The sequence below is a fragment of the Neoarius graeffei genome, chromosome 2 (assembly GCF_027579695.1).
Source record: "Neoarius graeffei isolate fNeoGra1 chromosome 2, fNeoGra1.pri, whole genome shotgun sequence".
In the NCBI taxonomy this organism is placed as follows: domain Eukaryota; kingdom Metazoa; phylum Chordata; class Actinopteri; order Siluriformes; family Ariidae; genus Neoarius; species Neoarius graeffei.
In genome coordinates, this window is record NC_083570.1 from 73700029 (window position 1) to 73707877 (window position 7849).

The following is a 7849-nucleotide window of genomic DNA, read 5'->3' on the forward strand; positions in this document are numbered from 1 at the left end:
GAGCAGATAGAGGCCAATTTCAGGGAAAACAACCCCCGCTCCATGTGGAAAGACATCCAGAACAGACTACAAACAATGCAACAACACCCCCTCTCCCACTGACATTTCTCTTCCAGACCAACTTAACATCTTTTTCTCCCGCTTTGAAGAGGACAGCAAACAGGCAGAGGACACACAGCTGACACAATCAGAGCATGACCAGCCCCCCACCATCCAACAACACCAGGTACTGCAAGTCCTGCAAGGCATCGACACCAGCAAAGCACCAGGATCGGATGGAGTACCAGGGAGGGTGCTGAAATCATGTGCCCATCAGCTTGCTGCTGTATTTACTAACATCTTTAAGTGTTCGCTGCAGCAAGCCACAGTCCCTACCTGCCTGAAAACTGCCACCATAATCCCTGTGCCCAAATCCTCTGCCATCACAGGGTTGAATGATTACCGGCCTGTGGCCCTGACAGCGGTGATTATGAAATGTATGGAGAGACTGGTGTTACAGCATGTCAAGGCCCATATTCCACCTGGCTTTGACCAACATCAGTTTGCCTACAGGTCCAACAGATCCACAGAAGACGCCATCTCCATCGCCCTCCACACTGCTCTCAGCCACATTGAAAGTCCCAAAACATACATCAGGATGCTGTTTGTTGACTTCAGTTCAGCATTTAACTCCATCAGCCCCAGCCGACTGATCACCAAACTGCAGACACTGCAACTTGGAACCTCCCTCTGTCTGTGAATCAAGGACTTCCTGACTAACAGACCCCAGCATATCAGGATGGGCACCTCCACACCCTCCACCATTGTCCTCAATACCGGTGTTCCTCAGGGCTGTGTTCCGAGTCCAGTCTTGTACACGCTGTACACCCACGACTGTGTCGCCACCCATGGCTCCAACACCCTCATTAAATTTGCGGACGATACAACCATTGTTGGATTGATCAACAATGATGACGAGGCACCATACAGGGAGGAGGTCCGAGCACTGGTGGCCTGGTGCAGTGACAACCACCTCAACCTCAACACCAAGAAGACAAAAGAACTCATCATTGACTTCCGGAAGACAAGGACCACACTACACTCAGGCCTGAGCATCAATGGGGAAGAAGTGGAGTGGGTCAAAAACTTCCAGTTTCTTGGAATGCACATCTCAGAGGACCTGGGCTGGACTGTGAACACCACCCACGTTATTAAAAAGGCCCAGCAGTGTCTCTTTTTCCTGAGAACGCTGAAGAGGAACAAACTCCCTCCACCTCTGCTGAAAAACTTTTATCACTGTACAATAGAGAGTGTCCTGACCTACGGATGTACGGTGTGGTATGCCAGCTGCGCTGCGTCCGAGAAGAAACAACTGCAGCGGGTCATCAAGACTGCTCAGTGGATCATCATCTCTCCACTCCTATGCCTAGAGGAGATCTACTCGAGCCAGCTCCTCCGACGGGCCACAAAGATCCAGGATGACCCCGCCCACCCAGGACACTCTCTATTTTGCAACCTCCCCTCTGGCAGACTCAGAGTCATGAGAGCCTGCACCAACAGACTGAAGAACAGCTTCTTCCCCATGGCTGTGAAGAGACTGCTGCAGGAATCATGAACACTCCCCCCAACGCGCACACACACACACACACACACACACACACACACACACACACACTACTACCTCCCAGTCAATGGACAATAACTCTTGCACCTCAAATATAGACTGCACCTTTAATACAGGCTATTTATATATAACATTTTATTTGCACTTTACTGTTTTTACTATTTATGTTTAATATATTTTCTTGTGACTGTGACATGTAGCTGCTATAAGAGAGATGCTGCCAAACGGAATTTCGTTGTATTCTTGTACAATGACAATAAAGCTTCTTCTTCTTAAATGTACCTCTCCCAAGGAGTTATGTAAGCAGAGATTCGTTCATCTTTTCATCCATCATAAGTCAAGTCAAGTCAACTTTATTGTCAAATATGCTATACATGCTCGACATACAGCACAGATGAAATTTCAGTCCTCTCTGACCCACGGTGCAAACAGACAATGCAATAAATAAAAATAGAATAACTGAAATAAACAACAGTATAAATACTCTAGATAGGAAATAGACATAGACTAAACACTCACAGGTATATACAGTTAGGTCCATAAATATTTGGACAGAGACAACATTTTTCTAATTTTGGTTCTGTACATTACGATAATGAATTTTGAACAAAACAATTCAGATGCAGTTGAAGTTCAGACTTTCAGCTTTAATTCAGTGGGTTGAACAAAATGATTGCATAAAAATGTGAGGAACTAAATTATTTTTTAAACACAATCCCTTCATTTCAGGGGCTCAAAAGTAATTGGACAAATTAAATAATTGTAAATAAAATGTTCATTTCTAATACTTGGTTGAAAACCCTTTGTTGGCAATGACTGCCTGAAGTCTTGAACTCATGGACATCACCAGACGCTGCGTTTCCTCCTTTTTAATGCTCTGCCAGGCCTTTACTGCAGCGGTTTTCAGTTGCTGTTTGTTTGTGGGCCTTTCTGTCTGAAGTTTAGTCTTTAACAAGTGAAATGCATGCTCAATTAGGTTGAGATCAGGTGACTGACTTGGCCATTTAAGAATATTCCACTTCTTTGCTTTAATAAACTCCTGGGTTGCTTTGGCTTTATGTTTTGGGTCATTGTCCTTTTGTATTATGAAATGCCAACCAATCAGTTTGGCTGCATTTGAGCACACAGTATGTCTCTGAATACCTCAGAATTCATCCGGCTGCTTCTGTCCTGTGTCACATCATCAATAAACACTAGTGACCCAGTGCCACTGGCAGCCATGCATGCCCAAGCCATCACACTGCCTCCGCCGTGTTTTACAGATGATGTGGTATGCTTTGGATCATGAGCTGTACCACACCTTCGCCATACTTTTTTCTTTCCATCATTCTGGTAGAGGTTGATCTTGGTTTCATCTGTCCAAAGACTGTTCTTCCAGAACTGTGCTGGCTTTTTTAGATGTTTTTTAGCAAAGTCCAATCCAGCCTTTTTATTCTTGAGGCTTATGAGTGGCTTGCACCGTGCAGTGAACCCTCTGTATTTACTTTCATGCAGTCTTCTCTTTATGGTAGATTTGGATATTGATACGCCTACCTCCTGGAGAGTGTTGTTCACTTGGTTGGTTGTTCTGAAGGGGTTTCTTTTCACCATGGAAATTATTCTGCAATCATCCACCACTGTTGTCTTCTGTGAGTGTCCAGGTCTTTTTGCATTGATGAGTTCACCAGTGCTTTCTTTCTCAGGATGTACCAAACTGTAGATTTTGCCACTCCTAATATTGTAGCAATTTCTCAGATGGGTTTTTTCTGTTTTCGCAGCTTGAGGATGGCTTGTTTCACCTGCATGGAGAGCTCCTTTGACTGCATGTTTTCTTCACAGCAAAATCTTCCAAATGCAAGCACCACACCTCAAATCAACTCCAGGCCTTTTATCTGCTTAATTGAGAATGACATAATGAAGGAATTGCCCACACCTGCCCATGAAATAGCCTTTGAGTCAATTGTCCAATTACTTTTGGTCCCTTTAAAAACAGGGTGGCACATGTTAAGGAGCTGAAACTCCTAAACCCTTCATCCAATTTTAATGTGGATACCCTCAAATGAAAGCTGAAAGTCTGGACTTTATGTCCATGTCCATTATATAACTATAACCTGAATATGTTTCAGTAAACAGGTAAAAAAACAAAATTTGTGTTAGTGTCCAAATATATATGGACCTAACTGTATATATACACACACACACATACATGCACATATTTTATATATATATATATATATATATATATATATATATATATATATATATATATTGGAGCAAAGGACATAAAATAAACAGTCAAGGGCACTTGAGGTATAGCAGGTAAACAAGAAATAAGCAGTATAAACAATAAACTAATAGCTGTTAAGGTGAGGTAGTGCGGAATAGTGCAAATGAGTGAGATAAAGTGAAATGTGCAGACCCTGAGTTCAGTGTGCGAATGAATGTTGAGAGTATATATGTGTGTGTGTGTGTGTGTGTGTGTGTTGGGGAGGGGGGGAGACTGTGAGGGTGATATGATGTCAGATGCTGAAGGGGGGGCAGGGGGGTGTGCGAGCAGAATCCGTGGCAGGGGGCAGAACAGGGAGGGAGTTGAGCCTCCTGACCGCCTGGTGAAAGAAACTGTCCTTGAGCCTGCTGGTTTTGGCCCGGAGACTCCGCAGTCTCCTTCCCGACGGCAGCAGGCCGCATATGTCAGATAAGACACATGCGGGTGAGTCAAATGAAAATCTTTTTTTTTTTTATTGAAAATTGGTGTCACAAAAGTGTATCACTGTTCTCCATAATCTTAATTTCATTCAACGCAAGTGTTCCAGTGTTTAACAACTGTCCATATTCCTCCACAAACAATTTGATTACACAATCTCAACTCACTTGTGTACTTATCAGGTGTAGTGCTGGTTCAGTGGTTAAGGCTTGGAGCTATTGAAGAGAAGCTTGGGAATTGAAGCCCTGGCATGACCAAACTGCCACTGTTGAGCCTCGGGCAGGGCCCTTAGTCCTATCTGCTGATTTAGGAGAGTGGCCATCTTGCTGCAATTTACCCTGTGTCCGAAATCGCTCACTCGTTCACTACTCCCTAATCCCTATATAGGGAATTACTATATAGGGGGCTATGTAGTGAGCTCATTGGTAAAATGAAAAAACGCTTTCGGACACTACTCCGTCGTGCTGGTATTTACATCATTACTGTCACACAATTAAAACGTGCCAGATCAGTCAGCTGGTGCGTTTTCAAAATAATAAATGCATGTATTTTTGTGATAAATGCATATTATACTGAGCGTATTTCCCACATTAATCAATACAAAGTTTTCTTTCAGTGCAACCGCAATGCATGATGGGATATATTGCTTTGGTTAGTGACCATCGGTTGTACACTACTTTTTGTGATGCATTGTGGGATACTTTGAGTGCACTATATAAGATGTAAATAATCCTCACTAAGGTTTCGGACATCACTACAAAATGGCATCCCCACTATATAGTGCCCTATATAGTGAGTAGGGAGCAATTTCGGACACAGGGAAAGAAATAGTGCACGTTCAAACCAGATTAAAGACTTGCTTCAGTTATCCATATGGCTAAATTGTATTCCACCATCCGATGATTTTGTAGAAAACTACTTAGCAAAATTGAAAACAACCATTCAAAAAGGCAAAACAAAAGTATCAGATTGTCTCGTGCTGCATTGTTTTGAGTGATTCTTTCATGATTTTTTCTGCCAATTTTTCACCATCAGTCTCCAAGTGTTCAGAAATTGTGCAAAGAATCAACCAGTATTTTCCATTGCAGTACACATTTGAGTGAAACACTCGGCTGTAGTGTTTGGTAAAATGGTTGTCAGTGTTTCCCACAGATCAGAAATATACCTGGGTGGGGGACCAAAGATTGGGCTGGGTCAAGTCCAAATATGTTTAATAGACACTCATTAAACCTTCAGTGCTGAATAGAATTCCTAGATATTTGACTCATCCAAAGACTTTAATTAAAGATCTGTCTCAAGTAAATCAATATTCTCTCTGATAATATTTTTAGATAGTTTTTTGTAATCTAGCCTATTAATTGCAGATGTGGGGCTGTGTTTTCAGAATATGGATGCAAGCTGAAATCATACAGTTGTTTGTTGTTGTTGTCCATTATCTCTGCGATGATGACGATTCCAGCATAGCAATCTGTATTAGTGCCTGTGAGAACGTTTATGGCTGATCTTTGCAAAACATACATGGCCGCAAACGTCACACACAAAAGAGATATCCGGTGGGGGTTGTAGTAGGAGTGATGCTGGAAAAAACGTGTGTGAAAGGATTACGGTGAGGCAGCTGGTACACAGTGGCTGCTCCACACACGTGACCAAGCAGGCAATAGCTCTGATGGCAAGACATGTCAACGGAAATGCAGGCTTGATTGTAGTGGATGACCGAACCCTGCGTAGGATGAAGAGAGCCCACCTGCCCCCGCCCATCCTCACTACATTCTACAGAAGCACCATAGAGAGCGCTCTAACCAGCTGCATCTCTGTGTGGTGTGGAGGCTGCAGTGCCTCTGACTGGAAGAATGTGAGGAGAGTGGTGAGGACAGCAGAGAAAATCATTGGGACTTCTCTTCCCTCCATTCAGGACATTGCACCAAGGTGCTGCATGTCTCGAGCAAGAAACATCATCAGTGACTCCTCACTATGGACTGTTCTCCCCTCTGGCCTCTGGAAAGAGGTTCCACAGCATTCGGTGCAGTACCACCAGGTTCTGTAACAGCTTTTTCCCCCAGGTCACCAGACTGCTGAACTCCAAATCCAAACTCGAAACTTCTATTTATAACTTGAACATTTCCTTATTCCACAGTTCACTTTATATTATTGCACTTTATAATATTTTTGCTGCTGCATAACTTAATTTAATACACTTCACATTTAATTCTGTGCTGAGCCAGATTGCAACAAAATTTCGTTCTCTATACACTTGTTGCATACTGAATGACAGTAAAGTTTGTCTAAGTTGATGCGTCTGAGGGGAACACCCTTTAGGCAAACCACAATGCCCGGCTGCTTGGCCCAAGACCAAAGCAGACTTGTAACAGGGACGACCAGACGAGTCATGAATCCCTGGATGTTTCTGTCAGGGACCTCACCCTTAGATAGAGCTTTGTTAGCTACCCAGCCGCGAGGCCAAGAACCCCAGGTTGCATGACGAGGAGGTGAAGTTGGTATGGCCTGAAAGAAGCACTTAGACAGCAACAGGTCTTATAGATGTCCTGCTGCCTAGAGACCGAAGTCTCAAGTTGCACTGTTCAGCCCCTTACAGCCTTCATACAAGTGAAAAGTTGTACAATCAAATTTTTACTTAAGTTAAAGTACTGAAGCACTTGCTTTTAAAAATACGTAAGTATTAAAAGTACATTTTCTGTCAACGCATTGTTGTATTATTGCCACAACGCTTACAAAACCTAATGCTGTTACCAAAGACAGAAATGTGAATTCACAAAATGAACGCATGCTGTGGAATCATGATGGTTTAATGTTAAGCTAGCTAGTCAGTGAAGCTCCACCTGACATGCGAGCAAACTCTTTTCAAACTCGAAATCATATTGGGTAGCTAACGCTACTAGAAAAGAAAGATTTCTACATTCTGTTTATGCCTATGACTAAAATGTCTCATTTTTTAAATCGTAAACATATCTTCCTTTGCATTTTGTTGTGGATTCTGTATTAACTACTTAATCAAGATATAAAGCGTTCACAGAATTTATAGCACATCTTTATGATCCAGTGTTATTGTCAGAAATAAAGCTGGTAAATTGATCACATCCCCATCTAGCTCTATAACTGAGCTGTTAAACTACATCCTAAATGTAGAAGATTATGCTAAAACATTTCTGAAAGCACTTCAGAGAAGTTAACGTCATTCATGTTAGCGTAACTCTATTTTTACATGCTAACTAACAGTGTCCAAGTTAACTAGCTATGTGTTATCATTAGCCGTGGACAAGGTGATGACAACTTGTCGGGCAAATCCATAGAAAGTTATTTGACTAACCAGACTGCATAGCTATTGCAACGTTATCGCTAGCTCTAAAATCGACATCGACGGGACACAGGTGGAGAGGGTGAAAACATTTAAATTCCTCGGAACTCACATCAGTGAGGATCTCACCTGGACACACAACACACAGCAGGCCATCAAGAAGGCTCAACAGAGACTCTTCTTCCTGAGGAAGCTGAGGAAATTTGGACTGTCCACCAAACTCCTCAGCAACTTCTACAGGTGCACAGTG

General features: G+C 42.7%; 1 protein-coding gene across 1 annotated transcript in view; it reads left to right on the forward strand.

The window, feature by feature from the left end:
- cpne8 (copine VIII) overlaps positions 1 to 7849 on the forward strand; it is a 147329-nt gene that overhangs the window by 105399 nt on the left and 34081 nt on the right. The window lies entirely within an intron of this gene.